Source organism: Meleagris gallopavo, chromosome 5, assembly GCF_905368555.1.
Source record: "Meleagris gallopavo chromosome 5, MGAL_WU_HG_1.1, whole genome shotgun sequence".
Classification (NCBI taxonomy): Eukaryota; Metazoa; Chordata; class Aves; order Galliformes; family Phasianidae; genus Meleagris; species Meleagris gallopavo.
In genome coordinates, this window is record NC_139408.1 from 49,036,796 (window position 1) to 49,053,344 (window position 16,549).

Consider the following 16,549-nt stretch of genomic DNA (forward strand, 5'->3'; position numbering starts at 1 on the left):
CAGCCTGTCTTCATAGGGGAGGTGGTCCAGCCCTCTAATCATCTTTGCAGCCCTCCTCTGGACCCTCTCCAACAGTTCCCTGTCTTTCTTGTATTGAGGGCTCCAGATCTGGACGCAGTACTCCCTATGGGGCCTCATAAGGGAAGAGTAGAGAGGGACAATCATCTCCCTGTCCCTGCTGGCCACTCTTCTGATGAAGCCCATGATACCATTTGCAAAGGTCCATGATGGAGACAAACACAGGTGCCCATAGGTCCCTTCCATTCCATGGCTGGCAGTACCTAGCCAGCACACAGATCCAATGCAGGTCCCTCAGTGCGAATTTTCCTGGCTCAGCCTTCTCAGCTCCCAGGACACAGGGGGGTCCTCACACACCACCACCTCAAAGCACCAAAGTGCCTTTTGTTTAGTGACAAATGAGAGTAGGGAGATTAAAAAAAAGAAAAAAAAGAAAAAAAAAAGGAATGACTCATGCTATTATTTAGTTTTATAGGTTGTGCACCACATTGCAATTGCATCACCCAGACTGTCACCTGACTTCTAGAGATGCACCTAACTTCTGCAATAAACCTATCCCTGTATTTCTGAGATGTTGCAGGATGCAAGTGAACAGAGCATGGTCAGACTGGGAATTCCAGACAGTAGGGGTTGCTCAGTGTTTCCAAACTTAGCAAATAGGATTTCATCTGACTTTGCCATTATGCCAAGGAAATAATAATTTAAAAAAGAAAAAAAAGAAAAAAAAGAAGAAAAAAAAATTGGTAGAAATTTTATTTTACTTTATTATTTTATTTTTATATAATTTAATTTTTAACCAAAGCAGAGTCATGCCGTGCCATTGCCTTCAGTTAGTCAGCTGAATGATTGCTTCCAGTGCATTCGGGATCTAACAAACACCAAGACTACTTTGGTTTTCATTAGCACTAGAGGGGAAAAATAAACAGGCTGGGCTCATGGTTTATAATTGCACATGTAATTACCACTTTAAGACCACTATTAGCAATACAAATTAGCTCACTGCCCTTTTTATCATCTCTGCAGTGCCTCACAGAGTGCATGTAAGCTGTCTCATCGGGCAGCCAGATTCTAATCTCAGATGTGTAGAAAACAGCCCAATGTACCTCTAAAAATGGTCTTCTCTGTTTGTAAACATAGTGCTGAGCAGTTGGAGCCATCCCTTGGTGTTTGTCATTCAGCTAGAAACAGAATCTGTCCAGGCCACTGTTTGGGCCAAATCCTGCTGGTAAGAATTGTGTACCAGAGTAACTTTTTCAGTTACTCCTAGCTTGCTTTGAGTATACCAAAGAGCCAGTGGGAAGAGGTCTGCTGACATGAGGAAGGCAGAGCTTGCTCTAAGCATAATCACTTTCTTCCATATAAGTAGTAGGGATGATGAAGAGCATATTGTCAATAAAACACAGAGGTTATTTACAATTCAACTTCTAAAAGCTGCCATAAAGCAGTGAATAGCAACGAATAATTCCAAAGCCATTCTACTTGGTTTTGGTTTCTACTTTATTTTCCCAGAGCTCATATTTTCAAAGGGACAAAGCAGAGACACACAGAGGAAAGGAAGTCTGATTCTAAGAAGCTGTAAAAAGAAATGCATGGCCACAGATCAGGGAATAATTTTATGTCTCATATGTTTTCTGACCCTACGAAGAGCTGCTTTAAAATGTTGCTCTCCCCCTCAGAGCAGACTCCATAGTTTACAAAATAAGATTGGGAAAGATCCTGAAAAGGTAGATCCATAACAAACTGCTGGTCACTGAGGCCAGAAGGACCCCTTGCCCACCCCTCTGCCTGTGATAGGATTGATTTAATTATTCTATAACTGTTCCTGTAGATGGGCGCCTGGCCTTGAATAACTCCAACGACAGCAATTGTCCAACGGTTCTTGGCAGCTTGTCCAAATGCCAAACGCTTCTTCCAGAGTTTGCCTAATATTTAACCTAAAACCTCCCTTCTGCTTCAGCCAATTATTATTTGTCTCATCCTTGTTGACTAATGAGAATAATTGATTCTTGTCCTCTTTATAACATTCCTTTATGTCTCCCGTTATTATGTTCCCCACACTCTTCTTCCCTTTAGGCTAAAGGTGCCAAGTTATCTTAACCTTTCCTCTTAGATCTGAATGCCAAATTTCTTACTATCTTTCTTACACTCCCCTAAATTCTTTGGTTTTTCCACATTTCTTCATACAGAATTGAACACAGTCACTCCAGTTATGCTTTAACCAGTGCCAAGCAGAGCGCAATAATTACTTCAGTAACCTTACTGACCCCATCTAATAACAAAGGCAAAATGCAGCATGTAATTAAAATCCAAAAAAATAACTATTTTTAAAAGCTAATTGCCTTAACAATCAGAACATTCTACAGCTCAGAGAACACACACTAAAGAATTTAAAGGTTATTGTTCATTCAAAACATCTTTTTCAATTATATTCCATATATTGTATTCTGGGCTATGTGCAGTTTTACTCCTATTAGGAACGGTCTGTACTGCGTCTCTCACACTCCCTCCCCCTCTTTATTTCCTGCAGATTTAATCCCTAACGGCTCAATGGGACCCTGTCTACACTAGGGATATTTACTGAGGATTTCCAATTGACTGTTGCAAGAACTTTCTCCAGCTCCACCAATATGGCACAGCACAAAACTCCCACTCAACGCTTTGAATCCTTTAGTCTATTGCTAGTTCTTCCAGTCTTACTAACATCAGTGAAACAGAGCCAGTGGTGAGGCATTTCTAGAAAGTTTCCTTTACACAAAGATAGTTTTCATCTCTTTGACCAAGTCCGTAGTGGGCTGCCTTGAACAATCCCCTTCTCACTGTTCACTAGCTAGTCTCTTAAAAGCTCCTCTGTCCTGCAGTGAGCTGCTCTCTCTTTGCATTCATTGACACTGTATGAGTAGTTACACAGCACTATGAGCACATACAACTTCCTTTCAATTCTTGTCTCTTCAGGAATGGAAATTCTTGTCACATCCTCGCACAGGTCATGCAACCTTACTACCATTCTGCTGACAATAGCTATTCTTGGAAATAAATGAATTTCTGGAATCCCCAAAACCAAACAGTTTTGGCTCCATGAACAGGAATGGCAAACTCAAACTGCAAACCCATTTGAATAAGCAGAGTCGTTTAATTAAATCATTTTTCTATTACACTGATAAGCAATCAGATATGATTGTTGTCAGTAGATGTAACAGTTTCTATTCTTGTTCCTCCATAGCACCTTAATTAAATTACAATTGTTCTGTCGGAAAACACATCTGTGAGAACCTTCAAGTAGAAAACATCAAAAAATATTCCTAATAAAACAGAAATCAATTAATAGTGCAATATTTCTTGGTAGACAGAACAAAAAATAGTTGGATTAAGGGTGCAGTAGAGAAGATTAAGGTTTGACATATGGAATGTCTTACAGAGAGGCACTAAAAAATATTGACTGGGAAAGGAACGGAGTCTACAGTACTGATTATCTTCTAGTACAACTGAAATGCACTGCCTCAGAAGTGATACAGACATAACTGATTCTACCTTGATCCAAACCAAAGACTGAAGATCTGTTGAGAAGTCTTTCAGTTCTGTTTCCCTATGGCACTACTTTGTTGAAAATTTCTAAAGAATGAAGTAAAGTCCTGTTCTCATTTACATGCATTTGAGCCTCTTATATTCCATAAAGGTTTCATATTTACAAGTGAGATCAGAATTTGGCTCTTTATAATAACACACTGTAAAGAGCCAGAAATTTCTCTAGAACAACAGAAAAGCAAGTTCTGTGTTGTATACGTCTCACCCCTTAACCAATACATATCATAGATGGCAAAATAATCACTGTTTTTTATGGCAAGATCTTGTTCAAGCATGTGTCCGCGTAAAACTCCCTCATATATCTAAGTAGAGTAACATGTCTGCATATCCTCCACTTAGAGCAGAGATGGCTCTGGAGGTCCAAACAAAATCAAATACTACCTGCAAATATATAGTGCACAACCAGGCACTGGTTGGAGTCCAGGCAAACACAAACTTACAAGAGACAATGTGACTGCATGGCTCTCTGGCAGTTTGGTATGTTCTCTCTTCTTTATTACAATGCTCTAGAGAGTAATTAAATTTCTTAGCTCAGCATTTCCTTTTCTTCCTTACCTTGAAAGATTCGCACAAATTTTTATAACCAGATTAAAAATTTGCCAACTGGCTTTTTGAACAATGCTCAGTGCTTTCAGAATAGTCATTCATAGAATCTTACATAAGATTCCATTTCAGGGAACTGACTTCCAAGAAAGTAAAGCTTTACCTTCTCTGTTCAGAAGCAGAAAGGTACTGATTAAAACATGTTAGGATACAAAATCTCCTTTGTATGACACTAGCAAATTCTGCAGTAAGACTCAAAGCCTGTTTAGGTCAGTTAGAGGCTTGCCATTAACAAAGTGAGTTTTGGGACAGGTCCTTAAAGGACAGGAAAGCCGCCATACATACCACAGTTCTTAGGGAAATCACTGAGGTCAGCAGAGGTTTATTGTCTTCAGCAGGTCACTGAGGTCAGCAGATGCTCAGAGGAACACAAAATTTGCGCTGATCCAAAGCTATCAGAGAAACGAGTAAGATGATGGGAAGACTCTAAAAAGAGCATGTTTTGCCCACATGTCATTCACCTGCTGGCTGCCAGTGCTGCAGCGACTGGAAAAGCCAACCAGGCATCCCGACTGAGCCGTGCTGTGCTTTACAAGTGACTAAAGAGGTCAGCACTCCCACATCCTGTAGAAACGGTTGCATGATGTGGTTACTACTTTTAAAATAAATTTAAGATTCCATCCCCTAATTCACACAGAAACTAACAAAAATAGGGTTTTTTTGTGTTTTTTTTTTCTTCTTTTTTTTAAATGATGTGCAAATCAGTTTTAGAAAATAAATTAAGCAAATATTTCCCTTGGCAAGGAAATATAAAATAGCTCATTCTCTTAACATGCAAGTTTTATGTTTACAAAGCATACAGCATCCCACATTTCCATAATGTGTTAGTAGCAGGAAACATTTTTAGCTCTGATGCCTTAAACAAAGCTGGAGTTAGCGTCTGCAGCACCCTTAAGCTATATGTCACAGTCTTCACAATACTGAAACAAAACACAGAGCAGTAACCACATTAAGGTTTAGCGTTTAGAAACACAGAAGGTTTAACACTTGGCAAGCCAGAATTCCCCTGTGACCTAAAGACATAGAGATCGTGACCTGAGAATTAAGTGTTGTGTTAAGCGGCCAAGCTGTCTCCCTAAGGAAAAGACAAAAATAGCAAAAGACAAGCTGAGCCATGGGGCTGGCATATGTCAGGTGAGCCCAGGCCCAACTCATAGAAGATCTGTGGCCTCGTGGGGACAACCCTGACCTAGCCCAGCTTTTCCAGGCAGGGTTTCCTAAGTAGGAGGATTTTCAGAGGTGCTCAACACTCGTTGTCCCCCACTGCCCTCTGAGGGAATGGGAGCTTTAAGCTAACATGCTGCCAGGACACCAGAAGAAAAAAATTTCACTTTTCTCCAACTGGAATTAGAAAGATTCCAGCATTAGATGGAGGAAAAGAGAGAAAGTTAAATGACTACTCTGCGTATTCCCTCTCACCCTCCCTTCCTTTCTCTAAGGGCTCCTCCTTTGCGGTGTCACAGTCCTGGTGATAGAGGAGAAAGAGGAGGAGAAGAGGAAATTAAAAAATGAAGCAAAGTTCTTGAATTAAATGTTTAAAGATAGGTCTTTGTTTAAAGCAAAGCCTGCAAGGCAGAGGAGAAGTTGGTTTGTGAAAGAGGAAGGTCAGCAGAGAGGCAACTCCAAACATCAGAGATGAAGAGGAGGCATGCAGTGAGAAGAGGGGAGTGTGAAACAGCTGCCTGGGGGAGCTTAAAAGGGATGCTCAGCATGCTCAAAACACTCTAATTTTGCCACGGCAGATCTTCTTGTGCCAAATTCCCACACAGAAAAATCCCAAGGACATCAAACTGACCTGGGTATCATTGATTTTACTTGTCTTGCTTTCTTTCTTCACTGCAAGCCAGATTTAGCTTGTAAACAGGTTTTCTTTTTTTGATTATATATTTTATTCGTTATAAGATATTTTTAATAGTTGGACAATATGAAGTTTCCCCTTGAAGTTACTACACAGTTCCTGCTGGATTAAAACTGGATATTTCTCCATTTATTGGTAAATTGCCAAATGCTGTTACAAGGAACACTCAATTGTAATGAACTTTCAGTCAGGGTCCCAAGGTGCTCATCAGAGAGGTGTACGTATATATATACATTAAATTAGGCAACAGAAGAATCCTGTGCTGCATAAGATCTGCTCTAAAAGCAGAATTTCCAATCTGGAGGGAATTCTTATATATTTCAACTTTAATTTCCGTCCTAAAACAGGCCAAGAAATCAAAATATCAATGAAGTAAATTGGTGGAACTCAAAGTTCAGAATAATTTAGGTTTGGAAATGTATACAGACTAAATGCTGATGCTTTCAATTGAAAATATAATGGTCCCAGGTTGAAAAGTCCTGGAATATGATCCTCATCTTACATGGATAGAAATCAAGAATAATTCTGCAAGAAGTCCATGAAGTTACAGTGCTGTAAGCCTTCACGTGGGTAATAAAAATACTCAGAATTACAAGTACTTTGTAAAGCCAAGTACTTTGGAAAGTGCAACTCTTTCAAGTTTCAGGGCACAAAGCAACTTAGGAATTAGGAGGAAAGTTTCACGGCTCATCCCCAATGCTCCAGCACTGAAGGCCAGGCAGCCGCAGCCTCACCGGGGCCATGGGGAGTGTGGCTGATGGCTGCTCAGGCTAAACACGGGAGCAGCTATGGTCTCTTTTATTTAGCAGAAACTGGAAACTTGGCCCCACTTGCAAATGGGATAGTCGACACAGTTCAGGGGCAGGGTCCAAGCTGTCTGCTGGGCTCTTCACGTAGCTGGTAGACCCAGGCAGAAGGCAGCAGTCTGCTCTGCAGTGTTCTGTGCACGCAGAAAAGTAGTGGTAAATACTGGCTGGCAGAGGTAGCTCTGGCAACGAAGCCCCAAAGAAAGCAGAGACAAACTGTCTGTGCACTGTGCTGAACGCAGAGGGCTTGGATCTGTAAGCAGAGAAACTCTCTGGATGCTTGACTGCCCTTTGGGATCCAGGAAACAAGAATTTAGATATATTCATTGTGAGAGATAAGAAGTGCCGCCAAAGAAGGATGCCATTCCACTATCAGCTGCTTCTTTTACTAAAGACAATTCAAAAACCTCCTCCTGCTCGGTGTTTTTTTTTTTTTTTTCCTATTTGTTTTTTAAACAAGATTCTTTCAAAAGGCTATAGCCTTCAGGCTGCGAGCTAATCTTTAACTACCCACTTAATTTTTCTGAGCCATCTGGCATCAACCATTGTTGGAAGCAGTTGCTTTGTCAAAAAAAAAAAAACAAAACATGGATGTTCCCCTGCAGAGTTGTTTCCATAGTATACTTGGGGATTGCTGGAGCTCTGGTTAAGGCAAGCAGCCATCTGCATCACCAGAGAACCACTGCCACCAAAATCACCAGCTGGTTTAACCTCTCTGAATGTGACTACATCTGGTGTTTGTAGAGCCTTCTGAAGGCCGGGTCTGCAGGCACTTATTTAGGGTCCCACTCAGGGATTAATTCATGGATCTTATTTGAGACCACAATCAGATCATTTGAAATATGCTAATGGCTTAAGTATTAGACCGCAAAATAAAAGGAAAGATTTGGGGAAATGAAATTTTAGAATTTTTTCTAAGGAATTTACAAAATGAAAACCCAGTAGTGAAAGAACAAACACTGCATTTTCCATAGAAGCTAACATACCAGTCCAAGCAAGAATGCAGAAACCAACAAACCAATAATTTTCAAGATAATTTCAGAACCAAGTTGAAAAAAGTAGCCAAGCATCTTGAAGACAGCAGTTTTGAAGTGATCTGCTCCTCATTAATCTCTATCAGTCACCATCTTAGTGAGAAAACACAAAGGAAGGGTCAGTCAAGATTCCCATGGAATGGCCAGCATTGTTCATTCCTCCCTCTTTTCCAGCAGCGAGCTTCCTGAGCTGTCCCCATCCTACAGCCTCCTCCAGCCCACACAGCAATTGCTGTAAAGTCAAGCACAGTAACGCAACAACAAATAAAACAAAACAAAATTTAACGTCTTTGAAATCTCTCACAAAATATGGCCAGCTTTTTCCACAAAATTCTACCAAAACTTCACAAATCTCAGTGTAGTGTCTCAACTGTAATATTATTTCTCCTGCCTAGAATAGGAAATAGCATCCATTTCAGGAATTGTTGAGAACGCTGAAAAATCCAGAACTAACAAAATGTAATGTAATCAGAACCAAAAGAAAAAAATTTCCAACTTCACAAACCAGCTGATTGGAGCCAAAATTCAAAGCAATGATATTTACTGAAGAAAGGGAAAGTCTGACCTAATCTCACCCAAAACTTAACCACACTGTCTGGACTCAACAGGGTCAGGTTATTTTCCCGTAGTATCAACACTGCATCTGGAACTGGGAGGAATCATGACTGTCAAAGATGACACTAATTTTCATTCCATTTTCAGTACAACTTTCACATCAAAGTGATCGTTACTTCAATAAAATTGTTTGATCTTTTCGATGCTCAGCTGAATAGAATCATCATATCTTCCTAGCCACGCGCAAATGAGAACTTAAATTCAGAATGCTTGTTGCTGAAGAGATTGTTTGCTATTTTTACTCCAGTTACTTTCTGATTTAAAAAGAAAGCAGAATTTACCCTGTTGAAAACAAAAGAAACGTTGCTTAAAAGTATGACAAGATACATGCATAAAGCATGAACTTAACAGAATACATACAACAATCTTCACAGCAACCTAATGAGTGCCAGAAGTGGACTCGATACAAAACAGCAATGACAACCCAACCTGGTAGATACATTATGCAGACCCATTTCAGGGATAGGTTTCAAGAAATAAAATCATCTGATTAAAAGAAAAAAAAAAAATGTATAAGGAGAGGGCAAAAAATGAGGTGTGCATGGAGCAAATGGAGATAGCATTAGAGAATGAACACAACATAAATCAGCTAATAATTTGGTTTAAAAAAAAACCCACAATCTTGCAGGTTTACATTCTGAATTCTCTAAGCCAGCAGTTCTTGTGCTGTAATGAGCAAACTACCAGCAGCTAACAAATCTTTGGTTGTTGCCCGCTGTTGTGGCTGGCTATCATCTTTCTTGTCCCAGATGTTACATCACACTGAAGTTGTATTTAATAGATGTCAGACTAACAAAAACAATCAGTACCATTGCTACAGAGATATTTACAGAAGTGCTCATGAAAAATGAATCAGATCAAAGAGCTGAGAGTAAAAACTTGTTTTACCTCTCTATCTATACAGAGCGGTCCATATTAAAAAAAAATTAAATTAAATACATCTCTTTTGTCTGTTCAAAAATTCATGTTTGCAAAATTTGCATCAGCAAGCTTGAACACTCAACTGGAGACCAAACCGCAGCTGATATATCAGTCAACACAGCATTTAAAAGGAGTTCACAAAGGAAAAAAGTAATTTTGTCTCCTGGCTTAGAGAAATTCCTGGCAAAAGCAAAAACTATGCTCGACCCCCAAATAACCAAATGTCCATCCACTGCATATGGAAATTATTCTGCCACCATTTTATTGCTCTAGCAGAGGTGGCGCATGGCCCTTTGGAAGCTTTGGCTCTTCTCAAAGGCTATTATTTTAAACATTTTCATACTAGGAGCTGCATAAAGCTGGCAATTTTGGAATTAGAGTGCAGTGTGGGGAATGTCACTTTGAAATCATTTAGCTCAGTTCATTTCCTTTTCAAGCGCAATAGAAAGCAGATGGAGCAGGGAGGGCCAACATGCCACAGAAGAACTCCCCAGGCCTTGGCCAGTGCTCTCCTCCCCAAGACTAATAGAGACGTCACCAAACCCTCACAGAGTTATTATCCATTAGAAGTACATGCTAGAATTCAGCTAGAGTCCTGGGTCCTGGTCTTTGGAACAAGATGCCTCACTCCAAGGTTTATGTTACATACTGAACGTGAGACCTAAATTGCCAACAAGGTCACCAGGGACACAAAACTCATGCTGTAAGAGCAGCGCAGAGAAGCTGACGAGAGGTCAGAGGAGCACAGCTGGAAGATTAAGTGCTTTGGGAAAGAGAGTCATGATAGAGAAAAAGGCCTCTAAACACTTGTCCACTATGAAGGAAAGGCTGCTACTAAAGACAGCTTTGCCATATGCAGCAAGAGTTAGACAAGAGATTGTAAGCTTGATTAGCATCAAGGATGTATTGAGGTTAGACATGAGTGGGGGAAAAAAAAAAGCATAAGAGGAGTGAAGCACTGCAGCCTTTTGTAGTTGACGCTGCATCACTGAGGTGTCCTTGAGGAGTTACAGGAATTTCTCCCAGGGACACTCCAGCAAAGTGTGATCTTGCCTTAGAATGAGGGGACGACATCCAGGGATCCTCTCCAGGACATCCCTTGAATAGTTTAACAGAGCCTGTTAGAGCTTGTGCTTCATGTCTCTGATACAGAGACAGAGGGGTTCCCAAAATAAAGTAATTACACGAGAAACAAATCCAAGTGCTGGAGGTGCCGTAAGTTCTAACAGAGACATTGGGACTTAGAAAGTCCAAATCTATTCTCTGTTGAGACATCAGGAGAATTATTCTGCTCTTATCGTCTCCCTCTATATTGTGACAGTATTCAGAACGTGTATTGCACAGGCTTCATGTCTCACTGTGCAGGACTACATGCACCAAACAACAACTAGAGTCCAGCCCACAGACATGGGTTCTGAACCTACACATGCACAGCTCCAATTTGGTCCACACGCTGTGCTCAACACTTGTTTTTCTCACAGCATTAAAAAGCACATTACAAGCAGGTCATGCTTTCAGCTTTCTGGCAACTGTTGTCCAATAGGCAGACAACAGCATTCTGATCACTGCTTCCACTGATTTCACCACTGCTGAACCTGTTCCTCATATTCATACAGCCTTGGGTACTACTTCACTCATGTCAACAAAGGATAGCTGTCCAAAGTTGATGACACTGGCATGAGACAGTGCCATTTGTTCTTCATGCCAGTGTCTTCATGCTGCTGAGGAGATGTTGGATATAGAGATCACGTGCCCTCGGGAAACTATGCATATCACTCCAAAAACAATGTCTTATATTTATTTACATGGAAAATACTACACATACAAAGATCACAATAACACCATTTGATAGAGCAAATTCTCAACTACAAAACACTACTTACAGAGTCATCAATAGCTACGCATTTTTGCCGCTGATGAACAAGAGCCTACATGCCACACAAAAATCTGCACCAGTGGTGATGAACCACTGTTGCTACTGCTGAAACAAACCACCCGCCACCTCAATGTGTTCATATCCACTCTTTGATCTCAGTAAGCATCCAGTAAGTATCAGTGAATGCCAATAGGTGCAATGTTTTCTTCATAGAGGAATGTGACACCTTTGCTTCATATGCACTTCCATGTCAGACACCATTTTGTCATCAGACTGCCCCTCTGCTGCCATCTATCGCATGGCCACAAAACATAACAGAATATTGTTGGGAAGGTTCAACCTCTACCGCCATACCACCACCATCTGCCTCTGAGTCATGTATCATCATAATACAATAGGAGGCATTACTTTTGGAACGGCGCTCATAGTTTGTGCTGCGCACCTAGAATAACTTCATAAAATGGTTTAAGTTGAAAGAGACCTTAAAGACCATCTAGATCACCAAGGAAGACAACATTTCTGGATGCAGTAGGCTTCAAGGCTTCCTGCATCAAACATCATCAGTCCCTTTCCCTTCAACAAACCAGTAACAACAGAGGAGATCACTGCTGCCACTCTGGAGAATTTTACGATTCCGAGTTCTCACCAGCTGCTGGCAACAGTTCAGGGTTGGACATTACCACCATAGGCACAATTGTGATAAAGGTCTGTGAGATTGGTCACTTTGCTCATTAAATATCTGCACTGAAAACATCAGTCGGCTCATACAGACGTATGTCACATGTACATTCTCCAGACATTCAGGCAAACTAATGCACTTGTAATATTCACAAATACCTCAATCAAAAAGTCTGTTGCTCTTCCCTTATCTAAGCTCTAAGGAGAAGATTCAGGAAAAAAAATTATACCAATCACCAGCAAAAGGGAAGTTATCTGAAACTCTTCTCTGTGCCATGGGAGCTGAAGTTCTTCTTCTATCTCAGATATTGACAGACAAACACTTTTCCACACCTAGACAAACTCCACTTACTATCTCCCGCAGTGAGTCAAATGCCATATCAAGACAAGTATGGGTCTGGTGGCACATTTGCTTCCAGCAGAGCTAGCTGACAACCAGGGAAGTCAAACCAGACAAGTCATGTTTTCTGCCACTTGTATTACATTAATAAGTCACTCATAAACCAGGTTGCCAAAAAGTAATACCTGTATTTTACCTTCTCCTCACACACCCTCCACAGGCAGTATCCCTTTCCAGCACATCTATCAGTCACACAGGATGTACACAGGTTTCTTCCCAGCTCCATACCAGCCATGTGGAGCTTCAGTCCCTCTCTGGATGTGGAAGATAACACTAAGACCATCAAGTGTACTCATAAGTCCCAAATCTCCAAGAGTCATCATGCATTGCTCCCCCACTTTCTTCTTCCCACACTCTTGTCTGCTTCTTTGAATTGTGCTTCCACATCATCACCCTCTTTTCTTAACCATTACTATTGCTATGCAGAAATCTACCCTCCTATCACCCTACTTGATCTACAGTCTGCTTGATCTACAGTAGGCCATGGATATCCTAACACTGCAACACTGCTGCACACAATTAATACCATAAAAACACACTCTTACATAGAAAAGCCTCGGTGATAGTAAGCAAAAGAAAAAAGAAATAACATAAAAAGACTTTCTCACCAGCTTATCCATAGCCACATCCTGTTGAGGTTTGCAGGGTCAGCCTGCCTGGCTAGAGCCTCAGCTGCTTCAGTCAGCATCTTCCAGACTCTTCATTGGCCCCAGGTGTCTCTCTTACACCTTGATGAGAACAGCTCTGGCTTTTGGATCTGTGTTTCTGTTTCAGCCTTGTTGTAGGGGTAGGACTGAGCATGGCCAGGGCAAGAAGCAGCCTCACCAGACTGGGAAGACACAATTGCTACTACGTAGGCCCATCTCCTCCAAATAACCTCCATCACTGTTTGTTCCAAGAGCTGACTCTCATCTCCCCTGTTGCTTCATTAACTGGAGCTCATAAGATGATATGAGGTACTCCATCAAACATCACTTGGAGAGGTGGTGGCCTCTGGAAATAGTCTCAGGGAGGACCATGCTGGGCACAGGGTGTCAAATGTGGCATTTCACTGTGTCACTGGAGAGATCTCAGGAGCAAACTGTCCTCTTGGAATTTGTTTTTAAGCAATTCTGTCGATTCAAATGGGAGTCTAAAAGCAACCTAGTAGAAAGAAGAAAGGAGCAAGTAGTGTAGATTCACTATTCTTCCACTGCCTCGTCTATGAAACTAAGTTAATTACATGATCTTCCTGAAGAGGAGTAGTTGAGAGGATTATAAAAAGAGGTAAGACAATAAGCTCCAAAATAAATGTTTAAAAATCTTTTTTTTTTCAAATATATGAATATGTATTAAAATGTATAGACAATAATTACATGTCTATTAAACTGAGTTATTTAAATGAGTGCTTGGCAAATTAACATGTAGAATATGAATTAGAACCCCTAATTCTTCTGAACCCAAGAAAGGCTGATTTAAAATTTGTAAATGTGTAGAAGATGGCTTCTGAGAGAATAAAAAACATTTCTGTGTTCTGAAAAACAAGCAATGAGGATGTGACAACACATGAAAAATTCCTTTAACTGTACCTCTTCTCAGCACAGTTTGCAGGACCTGAGGCTTCCCCAGTGACAGCTGCTTTTTGAGCTCCCATCTAGACAAAAGAATATCTATTTGTCCTGTCTTGCTTCATTTCCATATGTATTCTCCTTCTGTGGATTTCATGGCAGCTCTCTCTCGTCTGGTCCTGTACCCCAGCAGAATAACACATATACAGTGAGTTCCCAGGCCAATGCACTTAGAGCAGGCAATGCTGTCAGAAACAGAAGCATCTCTATCCTCAGCAGTTTGTGGTCTTGATCTCAGCAGGCTGCAACAGTGTTTGAGGCAGGCATGCAGGGGGGACAGAATGATAGAGGCAAGTGAAAAGTAAATGAGAAGCAAGTGAAAAGTCTGAGCTAAGTCTCCTGAAAAATCCTTGGAAAATTAGAAACAAGCAGGTTTCGCAATGTGAAAAGAACATGTGAGGCTTATTGGGGACATGCATGTAGAATTATAGAATCCTTAGAGTTGGAAGGGAGCTCTGAAAGCCGTCTAGTCCAACCCCCCTGCATTGAGCAGGGACACCACAGCTAGATCAGGTTGCCCAGGGCCTTAATCAGCCTTGTCTTGAAAATCTCGAAGGATGGGGCATCAACCACATCACAAGGCAACCTGTTCCTCACCACCCTCACTGTAATTTTTTTTCTTTTTATCTAACCTAAATCTATCCTCTTTGAGCCTGAAACCATTTCCCCTTATTATGTTACCACAGACCCTGCTAAAGAGTCTGTCCCCTTCTTTCCTGTAACTCCCGTTTAGATACTGAAAGGTTTCTATCAGGTCTCTTGGAGCCTTCTCTTCTCCGGGCTGAACAGCTCCAGCTCCTTCAGCCTGTCCTCGTAGGAGAGGTGAGTCATTTTTGTGGCCCTCCTCTGGACATAATCCAACAGGTCCATGTCCCTCCCTCCTGTACTGAGGACTCCACACCTGGACGCGGTACTCCAGGTGAGGCCTCAAGAGCACAGAGTAGAGGGGCAGGATCAGATCTCTTGCCCTGCTGGCCATGCTTCTTTTGATGCACCCAGGATATGGTTGGCTTTCCGGGCTGTGTGGGCACATCGTTGGCTCATGTCCAGCTACCCCTCCACCAGTACCCACAGTTCTTATTTGTCAGGGCTGTGCTCCATCCCTTCATTCCCCAGCTTGCATTGGTAGTGAAGGTTACTTCAATCCAGCTGCAAGATCTTGCATTTTGATTTGTTGAACCTCATGAGGTTCACCTGAGACCACTGCTCAAGCCTCTCTAGGTCCCTTTGGATGGCATCCCATCCCTTTAGTGTGTCGACCATACCCCACGGCTTGTCATCAGCAAACTTGCTGAGGGGGCACTCGACCTCACTGTCAATGTCATTGATGAAGATATTAAAGAGCATCAGCCCCAGCACTGACCCCTGGGAGACACCACTTGTCAGTGATCTCCATCCAGACATTGACCACCACTCTCTGGACTCAACCCTGCAGCCATTTCTTCATCCATCAGACATTTCACCCATCAAATCCATACCTCTCCAATTTGGAGAGAAGGATGTTGTGGGGTACCATATCAAAGGTTTTACTGAAGTCAAGATAGATGACATCAGTGGCTCTTCTCTTGTCAATTGATGCAGTTACACCACTGTAGAAGGCCACTCGTTTGGTCAAGCAGGATTTGTTGCTGGTGAAGCCATGCTGGTTCTCCCGTATCACCTCCCTGCCTTCCAAGTGCCTTAGCATAGCTTCCAGTAGGATCTGTTCCATGATATTCCCTGGCACAGAGGTAAGACTGTTCCAGTTACCAGGGCCTTTACCTTATTGCCATGGCTTTTCAAATATCACTCAGAGTGGCTTGGTGACTACATCAGCTAATTGTAAGGACCATTCATGTTTGTATGCCTACCTAGTAGTGGGATAGATGCACATGTACACTTACATGAGTAGCAATAATATCCTGGCTCTATTTTAATGCCACATGAAAAGTAAAGCAATTGATGAAATATATGAATTTGTGTGTGGAAACTGGCATAAAAGAATAAACCTGCACAGACTCAGTGCAATTCTTCACATTTGAAAGAGCTATTAGACTAGATATAGATGCAAGTAGAGAAATACAGCAGACAGAAGCCACTCAATAGCATTCAGGGAAATCAACACTCATGTGAAATGCCAACATCCTGGGCTAAACATCTTGTTAGAAGTGATTGAATTCCCAACAGCTGTGTCAAAATGCATTCACTTGCAAGTGTTACTTGTGGATAAGCAATATTATCTTGTTATCGTTGCTATTTATGGCAGCATCCATAACATCCTCACTTCTTTCCAAACACACTGTTCTCCAAAGAGCCTGCTGCAACTCTTTTGTGGCTGTGAATGTACAATTTTCTATGATTGTCCAAGCTACTGTAGGCTTCAAAGTTCAAAAGTAACCAAGGTGGGTATAATCAGAGTTAAACAACTCAAGGATTACAACAGCATAAGGGATATAAAAGCAATCCAAAACCCCATCCTGTAAGCACCATTTACCTATTGGACAAGATTTTTAATGTTGAATAGAACACTTGAATTTGAATTCATACCTGAATTCATAAAAAACACCAAGTA

At 41.4% G+C, this 16,549-nt stretch overlaps 1 long non-coding RNA gene across 1 annotated transcript in view; it reads left to right on the forward strand.

The window, feature by feature from the left end:
- LOC109367880 (uncharacterized) overlaps positions 1-3,660 on the forward strand; it is a 33,418-nt gene extending 29,758 nt beyond the window's left edge. The window contains exon 3 of the long non-coding RNA XR_014883755.1: positions 2,546-3,660. This is a non-coding gene — a long non-coding RNA (uncharacterized LOC109367880). The remainder of the gene's footprint in view (positions 1-2,545) is intronic.
- Positions 3,661-16,549: the final 12,889 nt, after the last annotated feature.